Below are 25505 nucleotides of genomic sequence, written 5' to 3' on the forward strand. Positions count from 1 at the left end.
AAGCTAGGAGCAATCAAAAAGCCAGTCTTCTGGCTCTTTCAAGTTTAACTCAAGGTGTTACCAGCAGACAGACATTATTCCAGTGCGGCTTGTGTACAGATAATTTAAAAGTCTGAACTTCAGATATGATGGGCTTATGCCATACAGGCATTTATGAGTAATGATGGTAATTCAAAACGCAAAGGTTCCTTTACAGGAAGCCAGTGCAACACGCAACGAGCTTCGGTCACATAGTCCCTGCACTTCAGTTGATTGATCACCCTAACTGCACCATTTTGCAGTGGTTGAAGCTTACAGATGTTACTCATGGTGGAACCATGCAGGGGACTTCCACGATCTCGGAGCCCACAGTGGCACGTGCCGGTGCTGAGCAGTTCTCTTAGTAAAAATACCTATGAGACATAGCAGCTTTAAATATTACAAAGTAGATGACACGATATAGCTGGTTTGAGCTTTCATATAAAAAGTGGCATCAAGGTATACTCCTATTGTTTCAACCTTATCTGCCACAATAATGATACACTCTGCAATCACAAACTCTATACATTCTTGTGAGAGTTTACCCAGTCTCTGTTGCATACCCTCAATGAGTAGTTCTGTCTTGGAGTCATTTAACATCAGCCCGTTAAATGTCATTCAACTCTGGATTGAATTATAGTTTTCACTAATGTCCTACCTATAATCCCCAGTAAAATGTAACAGGACCTACGTGTCACCTACGTAATTGATATAAAGTAAACCGCACTGTCCAAGATGTCGCAGAGGGGCTTAGTAAAAAGATGATATAAAGTAGGCATGAGCCCTGAGGGACCTTGTTGTCATACTAGTAACTCGGGCTGTTCCCTCCCTGCTAGATGCCTGATGTTAGAGATAGCTTGGGATTTAAAGCTCCACGGCTGCAAGGGCTGCTTTATAGAATAGGTGCCTGCCAGCTCCTTGCCAAAAGGAAGCAGTGCCTTTCTGATGGGTATCCTTATTTGGAAAGCAGGTCCATAGGAGTCCTTACTGCAACTGTCCCTGACTGGAGAGAAGTGAGTGTTTCTGGTAGGCTTCCTTGCTTAGGGATGGGTTCATAGGCGTTTCACACTTAACTGTCCTCTGCTAAGTGACAAGTGCCTGGGGACAGTGACTCAGGGATCCGCCCCATTCCACCAAGGGTCTTTGGCTCGGGGCACCAAGCCCTAGGAGTCATGACACTGGTCCTGGGACATTGCTACATAATTCACTGTGGTTCATTTTAATAGGGTTGACAATGTCGGCTGACTAGGTAATATTTGTGAATATAGCATTTTAATGATCAAATATTGATACATGATACTGGTATTGCTCAAATTCCTTCACAATATGTCAAGGTGTCCCCCGAAATCCTCCCGAACTTCACATTTTGAGTAGATGCATCTGGGACAAAGGCTCCCTTAAGGATTATTGGGGCTCAGCCTCGTTCTTTTGTATTATTATTTGGGTATTTACTGAGCGCAGACCTAGTGTCAGGAAGCAGTGGAGCGCTTTACAATCATTGGGGAAAGAACAAGTTTAGGGAGCAGAGAAACAATTGTGTGGATATTTTACAACATGAGAGGGAGGGCAAATATAAGCAATGGATGAACAAGTAACCAGGGGAGGAAACAGCGGGGATCAGATCACCCAGTCTCAGGTATGGTGCAGAGTGGATGGTGTATGGACCTAGGTGTTCAGCAGGAGGCATTACTAAGAAGACTAGGGTCTTGAGCTCCTTCCTGAACTGCGCAAGTGAGGGGGCAAGGTTCTCGAGCCTTGGGGCATTGACAGAGAAGACCTATATTCTGTTTTGTTTTTCCTTCCTGCTCTGACTGAGTTCAAGTCTTCATATGGCCTTACTCCTGTGGATTATGAGCCTCCAGAGATGCTGAATTTCTCAGTGAGGTAGCTTGGGGACTTCAGGGAGACAGTCTTGTAGAAGATACAGAAGGATTGGAAGATGATACAGACTTGCAACAGGAGCCTGTGCAAATCAGAGTCAGGTGATGTGGTCGAATTTGCAAAGTCCTTAATGAGTCATGCTGCAGCATGCAGGACACATCCCAGGGGAGCTAGGGTTCACCTTAAGGCCTTCCAAAAAGTCATTGTCACTATTCAGGTGGAAAAGGACAAGGACTTGTTGGAGGGTTTGAGCTCCAGGTAAGCACTGGACATCAACAAATGGATCAGTGAGAGGAAGGCCTTGAGCCACTGGATGTCTTTGATGGAGGATATCTTGAGGTAGAGCTGTGTGTCAACTAGGTGGATGTGGAAGTTTTGTGGAGCGAGGAGGAATCCAACCAGTGCCATGTAAAGTATGACAATCAAAGGAGAAAGAATGGATGTTTGAGGGACTCCACAGGAGATAGATAGAGTTGGTGATCTGGAGGAATCCATTTGTACATACTGAGGAAGATCTCACTGATACCCATGCAGCGATGTAGATTGTTGGTGAGTGTCTACTGTGTCAAATGCTGCTGTGAGTTCAAAAGGAAACAGAAGGCAAGGATGGCCATCATTAAGGATTTTAAGGGCATTGTTGATTATCTTGATGGTAACCATTTCTGTGCTGTATCTGGGTCTGAAGCCAGTTGGTGGGACTGAAGGAGGTTGTTGGCGTTGGAGGAGTTGCATGGCTACTGTTTTATGAAGGATTTAACCTAGGAAGGGATGGTGGGTTAGTAGTTGCTGAGGTCATCAGGATTCAAAGTTGACTGCCTGAGAAGCAGGATCGTTTGTATGGTCTTAAGGTTGAGGGGAAGGTGCCTTGAGTTAGGGAGCTGTTGATGATTGTCAGGTAATGGAGGAGTGCTTCAATCAGAAGTGTCTTGAGTATAGAGGCAGAGAGGATGTCATTTGCATATGAGGTGGCCTTGAGGGATGCAAGAGTAGCAGGGACGTCTTCCACAGTGAGTATCTTGAAAGTTGTGCAGGAAGTTGTGGTTTCGCGATATGGGATGTGTAGTGTGATATCAGTTGTAGCACTGGTGTCTATTTCTTATGGGATCATGCTGATCTTACTGTTGAAGAAAGAGTTCATAGCAGCAGATTTCTCGATTGTGTGCAATATGGGTGGGCCAGTGAGTGGTTTGATGTAGTGCTTGATGGCTTTGAAGAAGGCTCTGCTTTCATCCTTGGCCTTGGCTATGGTGTTCAGTTGTCTACATGTAGTACGAAGGTGCTTGAGCAGGATTGTTGCCAAGTGTTCTCTTGTTTTCTGATGGTTAGTTTGTTGAAGTTGAGTTCTTGAGTGTACCAGGGTGCAGAAGGTTTAGGCCAGGGGGTGTGTTGTTTCACTAGGGCACGGCGGTTGATGTTGGTTGTGAGGGTGGTATTGAGTTCTTAGAGGAGCTGGTTCTGGTTCATAAGAGGTAAGAGGTAAACCAGCCCATATGAAGTGGAGTTTGTAGATGTCTTCAATAAGACCCTCCACTGGGAAGTTCTTGAATGTATTGAAGACCTACTTGGAGGGTTTCTGGTGGGTTGCTTGAAAGGTGTGGTGTGGAAATGGCAGTTTCTAAGTCCCTTTTTTCATTTGCAATTTAGTACATGACTTTTAATTTCCCCACTGTATTCAATATATTGCAGAACTTCATTTTCCAAAGTATTGGGTGACTTTTATTTTTCCCTATTACATTTTCCTCTGTGTCCCCTGTCCTGTGTGGGTGGAGGGCTGTGGACCCAAGCCATGATCCCTCCAATGAACTCATTCTATCTGTTGCTCAGCTGCAGCCTGGAACCTCTTTCAACTTTTCCTCCCACTCGCCACACCGTATAATTAATCTCTCCTTTGTCTTGCCATGAAGCCTCTCTGAACCCTGCAAAACCAGCCCCACTTGTTGTGTCCATCATGGGTAGGGGGCTGTGGAAAGCAACTTGTCAGCACAATGTAGTCACCAAGCTAGCCCATGTTCTCTGAACGTCCTCTATTCCCTAATGCAACAAGTAACCTCCCCTTTGTGTCCAACTGCCCTGCACTGTATCCTACAATTAACTTACACACCTCTGGACTCAACTCCCCTGATCTGGGAATCACACATGTCCTGGAAATGGCCAAACAAACCAGTTGCCAGGTCTCCCCTCCCCTGGAGACCACACAAATGACCCTGGCAACACTTGCCCAAACAAACACTTGCCTGTGGGAGGTGGCTAACCCTGAAGGTGGGTCGAGGGACATTACATGTCCCAGGCAACAGCAAAACAAACCAGTTGCCTGGTCTCCCCTCCATGGAAACCACATGTTGTCACACTAGAATGGGTGGAGCAACAGCCTTATATAAGTCTGTGGAGAAAGGACTGGGATTTCTTTTTCTTGAATGGTGGCAGTGTGGGGTGCTGCCATGCGTTGGGGGCAGAGGCTGTAGAGTGCTTTCTGGTAGGTATCCTTCCCCTGTCTGGCCTTATCCTTCTCCCCTGGTCCCCTTCCTCCCCAGCCCTGCTCTATTCTTCCACCAGTGGATCTCCTGGCTTCTCTATCTCTTCTTCCCCTCCTTCTCTCTCCTGGCCTCTCAGCCTCTGCCTCCTCCTGCCCACCTCGCTGTACCTTCCTGTCCCTCTCTGCTTCTTTGCCCCCCTTGTGTTTCTGTGTCTGTCTCCTTGTGTCCCTATGTCTATGCCTTTGTGTCTCTGTCTCTCTGCCCCTGTGTCTCTGTGTCTGTGTCCCTGTGTCTCTGAGCCCATCTCCCTGTGTGTGAATGCCCCCTCTCTCTTTTCCCCCTCACTATCTCTACCGGCCCCCTTCTCCAACCCTTCCCTTTCTCCTTGGTGTCCCCCACTTGCATCCAAGGGAATTCCCCCGGCCCCGGGTTCCATGTCAGTGGGTGTGCCTAGATAGTCCAGTGTTCTTAATGTATCCTGCTGGCAATGGGTTTACTCCTCTTCCTGTAAGAAATCGGCTCCTGGTTTCTACAAAGATTGTGGTGCCTTCATTGTGTTCTTACTTTCCAGTGTAGCCTGCCTGTTATTACCAGAGGGGGAACCCAGTCCGTCTGCATACACAACGCATCCTCACCGGGTCTGTTGACTCCCTGGTCCAAAACTGTGGCGCTGTCTGGGGTCTCCCTTACGGCCTCCCCCATTTTGGCCTGCCTCTCATTTCCACAGTGGTGTGACTAGTGTGAGGGGCCAGAAATGAGAGACGGATGCAAAGTTGTAGGTTTCTCAACATTTACCATTTTTTATTAAACAAAAAGGGTGGGGTAAAGGCCTGTATGTCCCTATGCTAATGAGAATGTCACTACCTGTGAAACTAAAACTAAAGCAAGTTGACCATGTGTCGAAATTGTATCTGACCCTCACACTAACATATACAAAAATGTGCAAAGTAATAATCTTTGATTCCAACCCAACAAATTATAATGTGAACGTTCAAAATAAGTAATTCCAGTAAAGGCAATCCTGGTATTCAGGACGTGGCTCTCTTCCACTGAACCAATCCAGGAAGCCTGTAGGAATATGTGGTTCTAATAATGCTCTTGTCAAATGAACAAAACATGTTTTTTCCACACAAAGCGTCTTCCTTTGTAAAGCAGAATGTTTCATTTACAGAACACTGTTGTCAGAATAGCAAAACACGTATCTTCTCCCCAATGTCTTTTCTTAGAATGGCAAAACCAAACGTCTCTTTCATAGAACACTTTTCCAAAACCAATTGTCTTTCTCAGAAAACACGTTTCTTAAGGTAGCAAAAACAAATGTCTCTTTCATAGAACACTTTTCTCCTTTACACAATTGTTCCTTTCTTGGTATTCGCCCTGCCAGGAATTTCTCAACTTCTTTAACTGAAAATGTCTTATCTGAAACAATCTTGATATCCTGGGATTCTCTCTTGCTAGGAATATCTTCTTTTTGACTCCTATAGATTCCCTGGTGTACTCTCATGTCAGGTATCACTTTCCAAAAAAGCATAATTAACTGATACTCTTATCAGCTCTTTCTGAAATATTCCTTTCAGTCTCTCTTGGCAATGCTTGTCCAGATTTCCCCCAGCTGACATTTCATGCCAGGAGAACTGCAAAACTTGTGCCTTCTTATTTCTCTTACAATGTCTCTTGGTTTATGGCAATGTGATCTTCAGGCCTCCTCCAACCATCATCCCATGTCAGGAGAACTATTGTGTTTGCCTCTTTATTTCACTCCCAAAGTCTTTTGGTTTATGGCAATGTTGGTTCCAGGTTTTCCCCAACCGGCATCTCATGTGAGGAGACTTGTACCATGGTTTCCTTCTCTGGGTAATTTAATTTGGTTGAAATTCAGTATTTTTCATATACTCGTTAATGTCTCTGCACGTCCTGGGCTCCCCTTTTTCTCAGTCTGACTCACAGGTAAACCATGACATTACTGTGAGCATCTTTCGTGGGGGTGGCTTTCCTGTCTGCACGGGGGTCTGTTCGGTTCTCACAATGGCATGGTCTGCCTTTGCTGCCAGAACCTGCCAGAACCTGCCAGAACCTGCACAGCTCTGCAGGGCCTCTCCTCCTCTGACTCCCATGCACGTCATTCACCCTTGCCTCACCAGAACTTCTCCTCTCTGCTCCCAAATGCTGCCTTTCTGCTGCAGGCAGCCGTTCACCGCTCTCCTCTTGGCTCTTTTCTTGGGAACTGCCTACATTGTCTTGGGTGGATAGCTCAGGAACAAAGTGCTTGCCTTGGGAGCAAGACGACCATGGAGCAACACTGGTTCGATCTCCAGGTCCGTGCTTAGAAACCTCTGGGTATTAAACGCGTTATAAATAACCAATTATAATTATATTACTGTTGCTCGCTTCCCTCCACGCACTCTGCAGCACCTCTCCACTTCCCTTCCTCACTCACAAAGCTGCAGGTAATCCTCAGGTTTAAATGTCCTGCACAACTGATTCAATTGTGGACAACTAGAATGCACGTCCTACTTAATATCACCCCTGCGCCCCCCAATTATTGCTCTACTTCTTTGTCCCAGTACCACAGGCCTTATGAGAATTGGAGTCCCTGTAGGTTTTAGACTTTTCAAGGTGATATTGCTTTAAAGACTTGTTGGAATAGAGATTGTCAGAGCCAGGAGAGGGTATATGTAGGAGAGGGTATATGTACATTATGTGAATTTGTAATCACAACACTTGGATCCGCTTCACAATAAGCCATTATTGTTTTAACAATTTGGGTTTCAGGGGGACTAGAAGAATTAGGTGTCTTTGTTAATGGAGTTACCACTTCATCCCGATATATGTCTCGTTCCATATGGTCCTCCCTCCTGATACCATCCCAGGGTCAGGATCAGGGAGCGGCTGCCTTTACCTGGCCATATAGGAGGACCAAATCTGTGAAAACTTCAATGAAGGAGGTGTTGGGCTTGGTTGGTCAGTGTTAGGGAGAATGTTCATTTTTATGCCAAATCACCTTCTTAGCATCACCATAGAGGGAGACGATACAATGACAGGTGCTAAATTCCGCACTCCAGATGAAGAACTGATCAGTGTTCAAGGTAGAGTTTCTTTAGTGTCCCTGGGTCTGTGGGAACAACAAATTATAGATGTTTTGAACCCCATCCCTGATAATACCAAAGAATATTACAAGGACAGTGTACTTGTAAATGGTTAGGATACTCCTGCGATCAGAGTCATTGGGGCTAGAATTACAGTGGTAGATGAACATTCTTTCAAACCTGAGGATGCAGCTAATGCATCCAGAAGGCCCACCAAGTTGGCAGTAGGCCATGTCCAAATGTGCCCAATAAAGCCAACCACCATTAAGTGCAATTATATGACTGTAAGGAATCCTGACAGTGTTCAGTCTGAAGTGCCTGGCAAAGGTACTCTTGAAAAATTATCTGAAGACCCTGGGTGTAGTCTTCAGAACAAACAAGCCCCCTCATAAGAAGAAAAGGGAGCTGACCAGAAATGCCTGGGAGGCAACCTTAAGAGACCTCTCCACTGAGACCAAGTAGAAATACAGTGTCCCCAGTGAGAAGAAAAGCCTACAACCCATATCTTCCACCAAGATGATTTAGAACATGTAGAAATGGAGTGCCTCCAAAGGTAGAGAAAAGAGGTCCTTTGAAAGAAAATCTCCAGGTCACCCCAGTCACCCCACCGCCAGCTGAGGCTGATTTGGTAGAAACAGAATCCCCTGAAAACGCTCCTACTAGTGAAGTAGGAGTGGAGGCTATTCTCTCCTGTCTAGAGGAAATGGATCATAGAGACCACCCTGAGCTGCAGACTTTACTTGCAGAAGGTGGACCCTCTAGGGCAGACTTTAGCAGGAGACAAAGAGAGTGTCCCTCTCTGCATGACCTGCACCAGCAGGCAGAATCCAATTCATAAGGGCAAGAACCAGGAATAGACTCTACTGGGAGGATGGGCTCCTCTACAGTGAGCCTATGGAGTCTACTCCAGGTTACCTCAGGAGAATGGTGGTACCCCAAGAAGTAAGATCCAAGTTTCTGCAATTAGCCCATGAGGTCCCGCTGACTGGTCGTTAAACAAAAAGGCCCAAAGGGAGACTCATATTATATTTATACTGCCCAGGATGGGAGCAAAAGTAGATAAGCATTGCAGAAGCTGCCACACTTGTCAATTATCTGGCAAAAGTGGAACCAAGAATGTGGGAACCCCTTTTCAGAGGGTGGGGATTGACATTGTTTGTCCCCTTGCCTTTCCAACCTCTGCAGGCAACCGGTTTATACTGGTTTTAGTGGGCCATGCCACTAGATATCCTGAGGCCATACCTGTGAGATCTGTCACTGCTCAGTTTCTCAGGCAGTTGCCAAGCCCTACTTGATTTATTTTACCAGGGTAGGTTTTCCCAAGGATGTAGTATCTGACAGGGGTTCAAACTATATGTCCCACTAAATGCAAGCCATGTTGAACACCTGTGGGGTCTCCTACAAGTTCTCAACATCCTACCACCCTAAGACCAATGGGTTGGTACAGAGGTTTAATAGGACCATGAAGAGCATGATAGGTGCTTTAGAGAAACACCTTAGAAGAACGTGTCACCTTCTTCTGCCATGCCTTCTTTTTGCTTGCAGAGAGGTACCTCAAGCTGGAGTGGGCTTTAGCCCCTTTGAGCTCCTCTTTGGTCATTCAGTCAGAGGCCCCTTGGCCCTGATTAAGGACGGTCTGGAGAATGCTCTACCTTCAAAGCCAGCATTAATTACTGGCTGCATGCTAGGCCTCAGGCAAAAGATGGCACAGATGATGACTGAAGCATCTGAAAACCTGAAAGCTGGTCATGAACTGGTCAAGCATTGGCGTGACCAGAAAGCTAACATGGTGGGGTTTACTCCAGACCAGCCAGTTCTAGTTATGATCCCAGTAAAACAAAGGGTTTTAGAGAGAAAATAGACAGGACCCTTCGGAGTTATAGGAAAATCTTGGAAAGGTCAATTATTTGGTGGATTTGGGAAACCCCAAAGAGGCACCTGGGGTATTTCACACCAACCGCATGAAAGCATATGTTCCCCGACCAGAAATAGGAGCTTTGCATCTAGCTTCTGATCATAAGGAAGAGGACAGATAGCCTCTCACTGATCTTCTAAAAGGACACCCTTTAGATGGGTCTGTAGAAGGAGTTCAACTCTCTTCTAAACTGACACTGCAGCAGGAGTGCAAAGCTCTATTAAATTAGTTTTCCCTTCTGTTCGCACTGGCACCTGGCATGAGCCCTTGTGGCCATCATTAAATTGACACTCGTGACAGTGTCCCTGTAAAGAGCAGGGGCTACAGGATGTCAGACAATGTGAGTCAACAAAATACTTGACCTTGGAGTCATTGAACACTCCACAAGTCCATAGGCTAGTCCAATTGTACTAGTGCCAAATGGAGGAACCAAATAATTAAGATTCTGCATGGACTATAGGGCCTTGAACTCAGTCACCAAGACTGATGTCTATCTATTGTCAAGGACAGATGAGCTGGTGGATACACTTGGGTCAGCCAAGTTCCTCAGTGGATTTGACTTGACATCAGGCTATTGGCAAAGAGCATGGCAGACCATGCAAAAGAAAACACAGCTTTTCTACCCCAAAAGGCCTGTATCAGTTTAAGGTCATGCCTTTTGGACTGAAAAATGCACCTGCCACTTTTCAAATAATGGTGAATCATGTCCTGCATGGGCTTGAAAACTTCTACATGGCATTATTGTATGACATAGCAGTGTTCAGCTCCACCTGTTAAGAACATCTTTCCCATCTTGTTCGGGTGTTGCAGGTTATTCAACAGGCCAATCTGATCATAAAGGCAAGCACATGCCAAGCTGGTCAGAGTAAAGTGTTTTACCTAAGGAAAGAGGTAGGAGGGTGTGAAATAAAGCCCTTATCACCACTCTACAAGATTGGGTGACCACATCTACTCTTAGGGCTCACAGGATATTATAGGAATTTTACAGAGGACTATGAAACCATAACATCCCCTCTATATACCATTACTTCTGAAAAATATCACAAGAGGGTAAGGAGAAATGAACAATGTGAGAAAATATTTCAGGGTCTGAAAGATGCCCTCTTTAAAGCTAAAGTGCTGGGAGCTCCAGATTACACTTAGGCCTTCTTAGTGCATACTCATGCATCCAATACAGGAATTGGGGCAGTCTTGAGCCAAATGGAAGGCAAAGGCAGGGGGCACCCCATCTGTTTTATCGGTAGAACATTAAAAGATACATAAACGTGGTGGGTAGCAATTGAACAAGAATGTTTTCTATTGTGTGGGCATTGTAGAAGTTTAGACCATACTTGTTTGGATCTACTTTCAGAATTGAAACTGACCACAAACCTCTAAGACGGTTAATGCACACGAAGGAGGAACATCGAAAACTGCTCAAATGTTCCATTAGCCTCCAAGGCTTTGACTTCACCATTGAGCATCAGTCTGGAACCCAAACATAAGAATGCAGATGGACTCTCCATGAAGTATGACTGTCTGGACCCAGGGATCAATCCAGGAGTGGAGTAGATCCTCTTGACGTTTTGTCTGGGGGGAAGAGAGTTAGGGAGATTATTTATTTCTTTATTTTTTTTATTGTGCATTTTGATTAAACAAAATAACCTTAACAAAAGATTAAAAAAAGAATATTTACAATATCACATAATAACATAATAGGGTCACAGATCCATTCTACTTATTACATCATAAAAACATCACATTTAAATTTAAAATGTAGACACATACAATACAATATACCCCAATACATTAACTATGGCATATTAGGGGGGGACCTAAGACAAATCGCATCATGTGGCGCCCATCAGACGCCTTACCACTTCTTTCCAGACATATTAGGGTGCCCCTAAAATAACATGGGAGTTTGACCCATATAGTGCCAACCAGAATTGGTCACCTTGGATGTTGTCACAGTTGGAGGCCAAACTTGAATATGCCCTGCAACATGCATGGATGAGAGTGGAACATTGAGTCAGTTTGTGACGGCTAGATTCAAAATGCTTACTGCAGAGCCAACACAGCTGCTACTGGAGAACCAAACCAGACCAGCAACCCAATATATTTGTCGGTTGGTGGGATGTTTAAACGTAAGTATATAATGAAGTCTCTAATTTTTCAGGAGCAAGGTCTGGTCTCATAGGTGCATTGGTCATCAATTTTGAAGGCCTGCTGTGTGAACGCTGTATATCGCCTCTTCACAGCGAGTTTTGTGAAAGAATTTGTAAGGTCCCAGTCCTCTTCAGTAGGGTCAAATAATATGGAAAAAACAACTAAATTAGACAGCTGGAAACCTATCTCTTCGCAATGTAGCTCAGTGGTTTTAGTCAATGCTATCGGAAAGGGTTTTTCACAGGTCCGACCTAGGCTGCAAGCGATCAGACTCAAAAGAGTATGGCCATCCAAAGCAGGGCACAGTATAGCTTACACCGTTTGAGGAGCCAATTTGGCCAAAGTAAGCAAACCCCCAGTTCTATACTCAGGGCTTCGACTGGAGTGGTCTTGAGGACAGCCAGAATAGACCTTAATAATGTGGCCTCCAGTTTTTTAGCCAGGCCACATGTACCTCGGCAAGGAGATCCACACCATAGGTCAGGGCAGGAACGATGCTTGTCTGATAAATCTTGATCAGAGCCTCCACATTGCTGCCACCTGAGCTACATGCAAACCGTTTTACCAGTAGCCATTTCTTCAGGGTACGGCAAGTGATAGACTTACCAAAGAATCTCGTTGTTGGATTTGATCGAATTGGGAAACCCAAGTATGTGTATGTCTCTAAAACCTTTAATTTGGTGCCATTGAGCCACCATGTAAAGGGGTGCCGCTGCATTGCCCTTCTGCCTAGGAACATGACCTTTGTTTTAGATGAATTTATTATCAGGTCATTCGGCCTTGCTTAGTCCCCTAGTGCATTGATAGTTTGCTGGAGGCCAATTTGTGTGCAGTCCATTAAGATGGTATCATCTGCATACATTAGCCAAGGTAAAGCCACCCCACCCATCTGAGGCAAGAATGATCTGATACTTTACATAGCATGGTCAAAATCTGGTGTGTACAGTTTATATAATGTTGGTGCTAATGCACATTCCTGTTTTAAGCCAATCTTAGTTCTAATAGTATGGGACAAGACACCCTCCTGTGATAGATGACTAGAGACCTGGGTGTCGATATATAGTTCCTTAAGAAAATGCAAGAGGGCATGATCTAGGCCCCACTGTGAGAGTTTATGCCAGAGCCTATCATGACACACTTGGCCTCATTATGGGTCTGGTGGTGTGATGCTGGAAATGCATCAGAGGGACAGGGCCACTGAATCCTTGTCCTTTAATGCTTTATCATGTATGTTCTGACTTGTTTTCCGTGCAGGAGTTCATGTGGGACTCCAGGCGGTGCGGCTCGTAGGGAAATATTCATGCAAATGACAACACATGTGCAGGTAGCAGTGTTTCCAAGGGAAGCAAAATGGGTGTTTCATTGGCAGTGTTTTGTTTTTAAAAGTAGCCACTACAGGATGCGTGTGAGGGGCAATGTATCCATTTGCATAGTTTTAAAATGACAGTATGGGCCTCATTACAACCTGCCAGGGCCGGACCGCGGTAAATCCGTGACAGCGGTAAAAACGTTTCCGTGTCCGCAAGGTTGCAGAAAGACCGTCCAATTACATGTTGTCGGTCGCGCACACCACACGGACGCGGAAACGTTGTTGCCGCCATCACGGAAAAAGTCACGGAAATGGACATAGCGCTGCCACAAGTAGCGCAAAACCCGTGTCCGCCTCCGTCGCCACGGACACAGAACCGGAAATACCATGATCGCCAAAACAGGAAACAGAGAGGCGGCCATCATATAAAAGCACAATCCATTGCCATCTAGAGTCAGCACAAGCACAATGCATACTGTGAGAAGGCAGAAGGAACCACCAGCATGTCTGCCAGGATTCTAGCTCAGAGGCAGCGCAAACAGCGCTTCAGTGAGGCGGAGCTAACTGTCCTGGTGGAGCATATTGTGGAGAATGCAGAGATGCTGTTCAGCGCCGATCAACGGCGTGCCACACAGCAGCGGAGGAAGGAAGTGTGGGTGCAAGCAGCACGCAAGTGCACTGCTGTGGGCGTGACATTGCGGAGCATCAAGGACTACCACAAGCGGTGGGACGACCTCAGGCTGAGGGTACGCAACCTGATATCCACACACCACCAACGCAATAGTGGTACAGGCGGAGGACCCCCTTCTCCACTGAGGCTGCAAGCATGGGAGGAGCGTTGCAGCAGTGTCCTCCACCTTGAGGGCATCCATGGGATCGTGGAGGCTGAGGCAGGAGTGAGCCCACCTGCAGATGCTGGTAAGTGGTGAAACCTGAATGCCATATGAGAATATGTAGATGGCAGTACTGGCCCAAAGGACCCATTAACGACCCCCCCTGGCAGTGCATGACTGGCCCATAGGACCCATGAACAACACCCCCCCCCGGCAGTGCATGACTGGCCCATAGGACCCATTAACAACCCCCCCCCCGGCAGTGCATGACTGGCCCATAGGACCCATTAACAACCCCCCCCCCCGGCAGTGCATGACTGGCCCATAGGACCCATTAACAACCCCCCCGGCAGTGCATGACTGGCCCATAGGACCCATTAACAACCCCCCCCGGCAGTGCATGACTGGCCCATAGGACCCATTAACACCCCCAACCTCACCCCCCCGGCAATGCATGACCGGCCCATAGGACACATGATCCGTATGGCAACCAACATCAGAAAAATGCATACCCCCAGCAGTCAGATGCATGTAACTAACACTATTCAATGTCCAACCTGTATGACGCATGTGATGCACCCACCAGCCACCACCACAACACTAATTGCATGTTCTTTGTGTCCCCACAGCGGTATCAAGTGACAGTGACACTGCACAACAGGCCAGGCAATCTGCACCGGCAAGTGCCCAAGCCACCGCCACCACACAAGAGGATGCTGCCGGCAGTTCGGCATCCCTGCCCACATTACCAACTGCAACAGTTGTGCCGCCCACCACCACCGACATCCCCACCGTCTCCACACTGCCTGAGGCAAGACAGGTGCTATGGGAACCCATCATGGCCACCCAACCCAACACAAAAGGCAGCAGCACTGCAGAGGGGGCGGCCTGTAGTGATAACAGTGCCCCGCAAGAGCACTCTGATACTGGGCCACAGGGGGAGACGCCCACATTTGAGGACATGGGTTCCTTCCATCAGCTGGAGTTCAGCCCCACCTCACTCAGGAGTCTCATGAGGTCACCCACCCCATCTATGGCCGAGCTGAATACCTGCATGCAGCGGATGGATGAGCAGCAGGCTACCCTCACCCAGCTGGTGGAGAGGCAGCTTGAGGAATCTAGGCTGCAGAGGGAGAGCTATAGCACCTCAGTGCGTCGCCTGTCAAGGTCTATTGGACGCTTTGCAAGCACAATAGTCACCCCTGCACGCCATGTGTGGGAGGGTAACGCAACACCTCCAGGCTCATAGAGGCCATGTTGATTGGGCAACAGGCAAATCTGGCACGGATGCCATCAATACCAGATTCAGTGCCATCCCATCCAGCTCCACTACTGCCAGTCCAAAGAGGCGCTCGAGTAGGCTAACGGGGCCCTTGGGCAAGGTTGCACAGGCACAGAAGCGCACACGGAAGTGATGGCATGTGTGTGGGGCAGTGCAGGACACACATGGACTCGAAGGGTGTGAGAGGGGTGGGCACATTTGGGTGGTGGGGAGGTAGTTTTGGGGGTTTGAACAATGGGGCCTGGGGGGGGTGGGCACGTTTGGGTGGTGGGGGAGGTAGTTTTGGGGGTTTGAACAATGGGGCCTGGGTGGGGGTGGGTACATTTGGGTGGTGGGTGGGCTCGGGTGTACAGCTTCCCTAACCAATGCACCTCCTTCCCTGTTGTGTTTACATCAATATATCACCATTTGAAATCAAGACATACATGTGTGGAGATTGATCATTTCATTGGCAGTGCAACTAATCATTATTGTCGTCAACATGTTCGTGCATTGCTGTGAATGTGCTGTGTTTCAAAAGTAAATGCGAATCAGGCCATCCCATGCTCTCTGGCCATCAAGTGGACCCCCAGGGGGAGGTGGTGCCATCCCATCCCCATCCCCATCTCCACCCCCATCCCCATCCCCATCTTCCTCATCTGCGTCTGGTGGCATTGGGATGTTCCTGCGCAGGCATATATTGTGCAGCATGGCACATACAAGCGTGATTTTACCCGTCTTCACTGGGCTGTACAGCAGTGATCCGCCAGATCTGCTCAGACAGCGGAAACGTGCCTTCAGCAGTCCGAATGTCCTCTCAATCATTCCACATGTGCGGACATGTGCCCTATTGTATGCCTCTTCATGCCTGTTCCTTGGTCTCCGTACAGGTGTCATCATCCATGGCGTGAGTGCATATCCGGCATCACCTACATGTCAGTGTTTGTGGCATCATGTGCTTATCTGATGCTGTGCAATCTTGTATCATTGTTCATTCATGCATATGTGCCATGCAGTGTTTGGAGGAGTATATTGGGCATCAGAATGTATGTCGGAAACTGGAGATGGGCCAACACATTAATGTGCATGTCTACTGTGCCCTGCGGGTGACATTTGATTGTGAGCATGTCACAGTGCAGTGCTGTCCACACATGTCAGAGTGACTCCAGTGTACTGAAGTAGTAAATGCACAACGTCTCATTTACAGGCATCTCGTGCATTTTGAGGGCAGTGTTTCATTTGAGGGTGGGTGTCTGCAGTGGCACAAAGTTCATGGGACAGTGACGGGATGGGCTGTGGCAGGGTGTGCACGGGCACATTGTGGTGACCTGTCATGTCTTCCTTTGTGATGTTTGGTATCCGCTGTGTATTTGGCAGATGGAAGGGGGGGTGATGCATGTGCGGTCACAGCAGCACACTCACAATGCTCATTGGCCTGGACACACACACACCACTTCGACAGGGTTGGAGCATTGTCAGCTGTACTCACCCAATAGCCATGTGCTTTGTCCGGCATAGCGTTCCATGGACCGTGGCAACGTGAAATTCTGCAGTACCATTGAGTCATGGGTTGAGCCTGGGAAACGTGCGCAGCAGTGTGTGATCAGTTGCATGGCATCACATACCATCTGTACATTCAACGAGTGATTCTGTTTCCTATTGCGGAACACCAGCTCAATTGCACGTGGTACTGTCAGCTCAACGTGGGTGCAGTCAACTGCGCCTATGCAATTTGGCATGCCTGCTATGGCATGGAAGGCCAACTTGGTGACAATGACCTCGGGGAGGGTGCGGGGTAGGGCTATGTGTTCCGACACATGGCGGAACAGGGCATCCAGTACCTGTACCAGGACTTTTGAAAAACAGGGCTGTGATATGCCGTGCAGCTCACCAACCCTGTGTTGATAGGTGCCAGTGTCAAGGAAATGCAGTACTGCCACAGCCTTCGGGGGGGGGGGATGGCGGTGGGGGTGTCAATTTGGCTGCTGATGTCCTCAATCATGGCAGTGATGTGCAGTATTGTTCCACGGTCCAGCCAATATAGTGTGTGGATCTGTCCTGGGATGAGGTTCCAGGGTGAGGCCCTGATGCGTGGTATTGCTGGCTGCCTGCGGGGTAGGGCCGGCTGGACAATGGGGTTTGCCATAGGTGCAGGGTTGGCTGGTTACCGCCTGCGCCTCCTCCTCCTCTGCGCCATTACTGCCATCATGTGCAGTGCTGCCTGTTGGTTGAGTAGGCCCAGTCCCAGTGCTACTAGAGCTGCTGCCTGCATGTTTCTGTGTTTTGTTGGGCTGGGTGTGGCCCTTTTGTAGGCTACCAATGGGCTGCTAGGTCCAGCTGGGCTGATTTGGTGCACCTGTGCCCTGATTCAGTTCAGCAGGCAGTGTTTAACGTCATGTTCGCGGTGGCGGCGGTACCGCCACCGTGATCACAGTTTTAACGCCATTTTTCTGGAGGTGTTTCCGTGTCCGCGCTAGTTGTAATGCTCGCAGTGTTTCGTGTTGCCGGTAATGGAGGGGTTTCCATGCAGACGGACTTAACGGAACACTTATTTCCGCGTTGGCGGATGGGGGTGGTGCTATTTCCGGGGCCGCGGGTCATGATTGGGCGGATGTGGAAATGGTGCCGGTATGGTTTTACCGGCAGTGTTAATTCCGGACCGGAGTACTTGTAATGAGGCCCTATGTCTTTAGTAGCAGATAGCAAATGGGTGCGAGTTTTAAGAAACACCCAACAAGATATGAAGTAATTATAAAATAGAAATGGGAATAATTTAGGGACACAGGTGTAAAAGACCCAATGGGGGTGTCTGTACTCCTGCTCTCTATATGGTTGAGGAGAGGCACAGAGGACCCCAGCCAAGATTTTCTATTGTTGGTAGCAATGGACGAGCAATCAGGCCTAGCTTCTCAGGAGGTGATGCGGGCTGGTTCTAAAGTACAGTGCAGTTCCCAAGCACCCACAAAGGAATGTCCTCACACTGTATTAGTTAAAACACAGTCTTTATATAATTAAGGTTCAAAGTTAGATACAATATCCCAATAACTCACTTTGTGCTCCGTTAATCTACAATGGCAAAAATATACAGTTCTTAGTGGTACCATAGTTATTATCAGATTTCATTAACGTGCATCAACTGTACTCTGGTCAAATGTCACACAAATCAATTAATAAAGGTAACCAGTAATAGACATAGGAGGAAAGCAGTTAGTTAGAACAATTGGCAGAATACTGCCCCCTACCACTAGACACAGTTCAGTGTGGAGATCTGCCCACCTGGCAACTTGTAAGATAAACATATACTACAAGCCCAGTCCATATATTGTTCAATTAGTCTTATTTCCTTCTACAATTTTTAAACCGCCCCAATGTACCTGGAATAGCAGAGTTCGACGATGGGTCTTCGATGGATCCTTCTTGAGCGGCTCCCTTTAAAGCACGAGACTTGGATCGTTGAGATCCTACGAAGAAAAGTGTGAACAACGGCGGTGAGGTAGCAGCTCTTGTCCTGGCGGTACTTGTCGACGATGAGTCGATGACGTCCTGCAAGGAGGAGGCGTGCGGGGCACCTTGGTGTCGATAGTTCAGGACCGTAAAGCACTTGTGAAGAAATGTAGCCCAGCAATGGCATCGAGTCGTCCGGCGTTTCGACGGTCTTTGGGTGGCGGGAAACCACCGGCGGATGCTCCTCAGCGCGTCGGCAGCCTGGCCTTCTCCGGTGCGATAAGGTGGTTGGCGGTGTGGACGAGCACCTCCGGGAAATAAATGTCTTAGGTAAAGGAGCGTGGCGGCTCCAGTCATCGACTGCACAGCGTCAAGAAGTCCCCGCTTCTGGGAAACTAACTTCGATGGGCCTCCGGTGGTTCTAGCAAACCTGCGAAACCTGGTCGATGACGGTGGTTGGCTGTCTAGTGCTTCTCTTCATTTCTCGTTGGCGGTCCCCGTCTCCGACTGACAGTCTTTGGTAGGCTGACTTCCAGGGCGCTTCGGCGAAGGTTAGCAGTGGACGATGGTCCCTCGTAGCTCAGCAAGAGGGTGCCTAACCAGGTCCTCTCTGGATCAGTTCTTGAAGACACAGCAGCTTTCAGGTCGATGAAGTAGAGCAACAGCACTACGTCTCTTCCAGCGGGGCTTCATAAGCTTCCGTTTCAATGTCAGTTTCAACTCCAGCTTCTGAACGATTTCTAGCAGTGAGATGCACCCAGATGTACTATTGATTTCCCATTCATTCTGCTGGGTCACACTCAGACAACCAATTACTCAGAAGGGCATTCAGGCAGTCAGTCAGCCAATCAGGCGCACAGTGAATTCAGGCCATGCTTCTTCATCTAGACACTCACAACACAGAATGTGGATTTGGACAAGTACCACGCCATTCAACACTACACACTGCATTTATACCGGTTTCGGGCAGGGATGTCTCAGTCATTGTGTCAACACCAGATAATAGAGATCCATAACACAGAATGTGTATTCGTCACACACTCCATTCACCTAGGTCCCACCCATAGGCATACCCACAACATACGGTTGTTGAGAAGGCTCCAGCCAGTGTGGTCGGCACTTCCCCACACTACCATTTATGGAACTTCCACCCAACAGCCATTCAGGGGGAAGGGACAGAATCAGGGCTTCACAGGACTTCGGGAAAAACCAAGGTAACAGGTGATGGAAGGCAAGAGGACACAGGGCCATCTTGTTTCCTTCAGGAATTAACTGATTCCAATGACTGGGCCTGGGCATCCTAAAATGGAGGAAGCTCAGGGCACCTGTCAATTCAGCACAGATCTGCCACCAGCCCGTACCCTGCTCTGTGGGCCACACACAGGTGCCCAAACACATACACAAGGGCCACAGGGTTGTACCCCCACCCATGGGTGCCATAAGGGTATCTCATGGGTCTGTACACCAAATGAAAAGAGGGCTCTGCACCGCCAGGAGTCCCACATGAACTCCTGCATGGAAAACACGACAGAACACACGATAAAAAGTAGTAAAGGCAAGGATACGGAGGACCTGTCCCTCCGATGCATTTCCAGAATCACAACAGGTCAGGAAGATAATGGGATTAGCTTGAAGGTAGAGAAAAGATGTGAAATTACATTGGGCCTGCAGTGACAAAGCAGAGTGATGGCAGAATTCAATGTGCATTAAACATTCAGATTATGAGGATTCCAATCTGTGTAAATTGCACTGTGAATTAACATATAACATGAAACAAATTTTCATTAACAAAATCAACACTAATTAGAATTCCTTATTAACATTAAATATGCACAGTAAAAAAAAACAGATGAATAGCTGCTTCTTGCGCAACTGAAACTTTCATTGTTCTCACAGGAAATTATTTGTTACATGCTAGCACTTGTAATGTGATTAGCTAATGTGGTCAGAAGTTCTGGAGGTGTCAGAACCATGTCAGGGAAGGCAGAGCTAACATTGACGGACAGACAGAGAAGATATAGGCAATTGAGCAGAGTGGAGTGGGCATTCATTCTGGGATCCTGCTTCCTGCTGGTGCCTCGATCAGGCGCTGGGTGCTGCGCTGCTGGGCTGTTATCTGAAGATAGTGCTGGTGGAGATGACGCCTGGCTTTGAAGCATTCCTGAGGCAGTACAATGGCTGTGGTACTCCTGCACGGATAGCCACTACAGAAGGAGATAACGCAGAAGCTTCAAAAACGCGGAAGCTTCACAAATCTTTGTAAGTAAGGTATATATAATTGAGGAGTACCTGGAAATGAGTGCATTGCTTTTATTGGCAGACAGCATAGGGATCTAGGTTTGAAAACAAAAATGTCATATATTTTCTTTATTTCTTTCTTTCTGCACTTGTTTAGAAAGAACTGCATACCACGTTCAAAATCTCTGGCATTTTGCTATGTGTTTTTTTTTTACCTCATAGAGGCTCGAAGCTGTGCCCACAGTTTGTAAGAATATGTAACTGTTATATTATGAAATATAACATTTTTCTTCTGGTTGTGCAATGCAGAGTGTTAAGCAAACAATAACAACATCTGAAATTACTGAAATGAGACTGGTGCTTGATTTTTGTGTTTCATTTAATGTGTCTGATGGTCACTGTTTCAAGGGGAAGGAGTAATTGGGAGGTTTTGGTGTTTACACCACAGTGATAAAATATTTACTGCTTTTGTTACCACAAAAGGTGAAGTTAGAAAAAAATGAAAAATATACACATGCAAGATAGAAGGTTGTGTGTGTGTGTGAATGTGTTTCACCCTGCATGCAAAAAGGGGGAAACAGTGTCCTCCAAAGCACATAGGTTTCTGGTGTAAATAAACCAGTAACATGAGCTTCATGCAATAAGTGGCATTCTGTATAATCTTACTGGGTTCCCTAAAAGTGTGCCGAGTCCAGAGGTTATCTACCGTCAGCCCAAGGTATGTCATAATTATAAAGAGGGAAGATTTGTCTTATTATGGGGCGGTATTATAAAAACCATGCTCACCACTATACCAAAGTAGGATTATACTGAGCTAGCACCAATGGTTAGGTCAATTTACTGCCAAAATACCACAATACTAAAATCCCACCAAATCAGGAATTAGCCCCAAAGATAACATTTCTAACAGGCTCTTCCTGTATTTGGTTTGGTGAACAGACCCTTGGAATACCTTTATGGCACCCATGGGTGGGAGTACTACCCTGTACTCCTAATGTATGATTTAGGGCACCTGTGTGTGGCCCACAGAGCAGGGTACGGGCTGGTGGCAGCTCAGTGGTGAATTGACAGGCGCCCTGAGCGTCCTCTATTTTGGGATGCCCAGGCCTTGCCATTGGAATCAGTATATTCCTGATGGAGACAAGATGGCCCCCATGGCCTCTTGCTGTCCATCGCCTGTCACCTTGGTTTTCCCGAAGTCCCAAGAAGTCCTGCCTCTGTCCCTTCCCTCTGACTGGCTGTTGGGTGGAAGTTCCATATATGGTAGTGTGGGGAAGTGCCGATCAGACTGGCTGGAGCCTTCCCAATGACCTTATGTTGTATGTACGCCCATGGGGTGGGATCTGGGTAAATGGAGTGTGTGACGAATACGCATTCTGTTTATGGGTGTCTAGTATCTGGTGTTTGACACAATGATTAAGACAGCCACACCCCTGCCCAAAACTGGTATGAATACATTGTGTAGTGCTGAATGGCAGAGTACTTGTCTGAATCCACATTCTGTGGTGTGAGTGTCTGGGTGGAGAAGAATGGCCTGAATACACTGTGCACCTGATTGGCTAACTGACTGCCTGAATGCCCTACTGAGTGATTGGTTGCCTGAGTGTGACCCATCAGAGTGAATGGGAGATCAATAGTATATCTGGGGGCCTCTCACTGCTAGAAATCATTCAGAAGCTGAAGTTGATACTTGATGCCTACTCTCGAAGCTGAGCCGGAACAAGAAGGTGAACAGCTGTTCCCTTCCATGTAATCTGAAAGCAGCTGTGTTTTCAAGAACTGATCCAAGAGAGGACCTGGTAAGGAGACCTCTTCCCGAGCTATGAGGGACCATCGTGCACCATCTGATCTTTGCCAAAGCTCCCTGGTAGACAGACCTACGAAAGGCTGCCGACCGGAGAAGGGAACGACAGAGGAGAACGAAGAGAAGCACTGGACAGCCATCCACCATCAACGACCGCCGTCATCGACCTGATCTGCCATGCTCCCATTTGACTAAGAACATTTGATCCAAGGACCCCCTTGTTCATCATCGTTGACTGCTTTTGTCCTGCCGGAGAAAGTCAGGGACACCGACGACTGAGGAGAATCCGCCGGTGGGATTCCCGCCACCCGAAGACCTCAGAGACGCTGACGAAGCTACTGAAGCCTTCCGTGGTCACGTCCTGCTCGTCGACAGCAGACACCGATGACCAGCTGCCCTTGCTGGACCAAAGTTCTTGACTAACTCTTTGCAGCAAAGAACCATTGTTGCAGAGGTGTACCACATGCATCCCCTGTTGCAGGATGTTTTTGATCACTCGTCTATGAGCACCACAAGGACCTAAGCTGCTGCCTCAATGACAACGTTCACCTTTTCTTCATCTCAGAAGTTCGATGACCCGTGGCTCCCGCTTGAAAGGGAGCACACTCAAGAAGGGCCTGTCGATTCCCAGACGAAGAACTCTACAACGCAAGATACATTTGGGTTGCAGAACTATAGAAGAAGATAAGACTTCGATAGACAATACATGGACTGGGCTTGTACGATATATTTTTATTTACAGGTTGCCCAGGTGGGGGTATTTTTATAAGGAACTGTGTCTAGGTAACGGGGCCAGTATTCTGCTAATCGTCTAACCAACTTGTCTTCCTCCTAAGTCTATGGGTGATATTGTTTTGCCGTGTTGATTCATATGCTATTTGAACTGAGTACAGTTGCTGCATTTTAATGGAATTAGAGTAATCGTGGTACCACCTAGGACTGTATATATTTACCATTTTAGAATTGTCAGAGCACAAAGTGCATTATCGTGATAGTGTATATTACGTTCAACCTTATTTATATAAAAACTGTGTTTTACCTAATACAGGGTGTGGACATTCCTTTGTGGGTATTTAAGGACTACACTGTACTTAAGAACCATCCTGCATCACCTGCTGAGAAGCTAGGCCTTGATTGCTCAACCATAGCTACCTTATAGGCTGGGGGCCTCTGTGCCGCTCCTCTGCCATATAGAGGGCAGGAGTACAGACACCCCCCCAGTGCACGGTTGCTTTACACTGGTGGCAGTGGTGGGATGCTTATGGTTTTAAGAATCAGTGTATAACCTTGCCACTTACAAAATATCTGCACTTTGTTAAATTGAGGTTTAGTTGTGTACAAGATAACTACATTACAATCAATGGATTCTATTTCGAATGGTAAATTGACTCGGATGAGCTTAGAGGCTCTCCAGAGTGCTTGTGAAGCCAGGGAATTAGACTTTATGGATAAGTCTAGGGCTGAGCTGATAGCTGCCCTGGTGGACTACCAGACTGATTGTGAAGCTCTTGAAGGGGGGGATGCAACTAATGAGGACTCCGCCCCTGGGGTTGTTACTGAATCTGATTCTGGGAATGCCACCGTTACTGCTGCCTCTGTTCCGACCGCCAGCGATGTTTCTTCAGGGAATGCCCTGGAACTATGGAAGATATTAAGGATGAAGTTAGCCTTTGTATACAAAAAGTTGGCAATAGAAACTGACCTTAGGAAAGAGGAGTTGGCACAAGTAATCCTTAAATCCAGGGATCTGGAACTAAAGGATAGCGATCTTGAACTCAAAGACAAGGACACTGAATGTCAGCAAATCCAGCTAGAGAAAGCTAGAGTGAAACCAGTTGAGAGTGTCAGGTCTCCAGCCACCAAGTTTATTAAAGATTTGGTAGGTGTGTATGCAGAGGGTTCTGATATCCTCCAATGGATTGAAGCGTTTGAGATGGCTTGTGGAATACATGATGTTAATAAAAGAGATTGGGCTAAGTGTTTGTTGAGCAGAGTGCCTCAGACTGGATATGACTGTATTCTGAAACTGAGTTTGGAAGAAAGGAGTCAGTATGAGTGAATGAAGTCTGCTTTGATTGCCAAGTTTGGCAAGACACAGACCCAATACATTAAAAGGTTCATGGAATTTAAGAAACGAGAGAATGTGTCTAGGATTGACTAGGTGAGTGCTGCACAGATGAACATAATGGCGTAGATTTATGGTTACAAAGTGAAAACGTTTGTTGAGCTGTCACACCTTTTGTTTTTTGAGCATTTTTCAGAGGTCTGTTCACCGGAGCTATGTCAGTATGTTGCTGACCAGAACATTTTAGATCCCTTTCAGCTGGCCAGGCTGGCTGACAAGTGGGTCTCTGTAATAAATTAAGAGGCTGATGTGGGTAAGTAACTGAGCCATTATTTACGGCCCCCGGAGGCGAGGGCTGTCAGTGGGGAATGACCGGGAATCTTCACCATGTTCCGGGTTGGAACGCGGGGGGGGAACATTCTCTGCTCCGCCGGAGTAGAGACAGTAATACATCATAACATCTCCTTATCTAAGGGAAAGCGAGGGCGGAAAAAGGGGGGAAAACAAGGAAAGATGGGGTGGGATAATTGGCTAAAGGTATGTAGCAAGAATTGGCAGCTACTAGTTAATAGTAGACATAGGGCCTCATTACGACCCTGGCGCTAAGTGAAAAACGATGGCGGTAAATGGTTACCGCCATCGTTTTCCGCCAGGTCCGATCATGACTCCTGACCGTAAACTACGATGCCAATAGCGGCATCGTAGTTAACGCTGCCGCTAACTGCGCTAAGGGTGCGCGCACGCGACCGCCCACACCGTACTTAGCGCCATGGCGGAAAGGTACGCAAATGCCGACCCAAGCGGACATGCACCTAACGCCATCGCCGAGGCCGCTAAGTACCTTACCGCCATGGTGCAAATAACGCCATCGCGAACCAACCGTAAAGGGCCATGTCAAGTGAATGCAGCTGCCACAGGTGCACAGAAACAGCACAGGTGAAGGCAATACAGACTCAGGGGAGTACAAAAAGAGCACACCCCACCCCTACCCACACCCAGTCACACTCCACAATGATGCCAATATGACTA

This window comes from Ambystoma mexicanum, chromosome 1q (genome assembly GCF_040938575.1).
Source record: "Ambystoma mexicanum isolate Mex_15411 chromosome 1q, UKY_AmexF1_1, whole genome shotgun sequence".
In the NCBI taxonomy this organism is placed as follows: Eukaryota; Metazoa; Chordata; class Amphibia; order Caudata; family Ambystomatidae; genus Ambystoma; species Ambystoma mexicanum.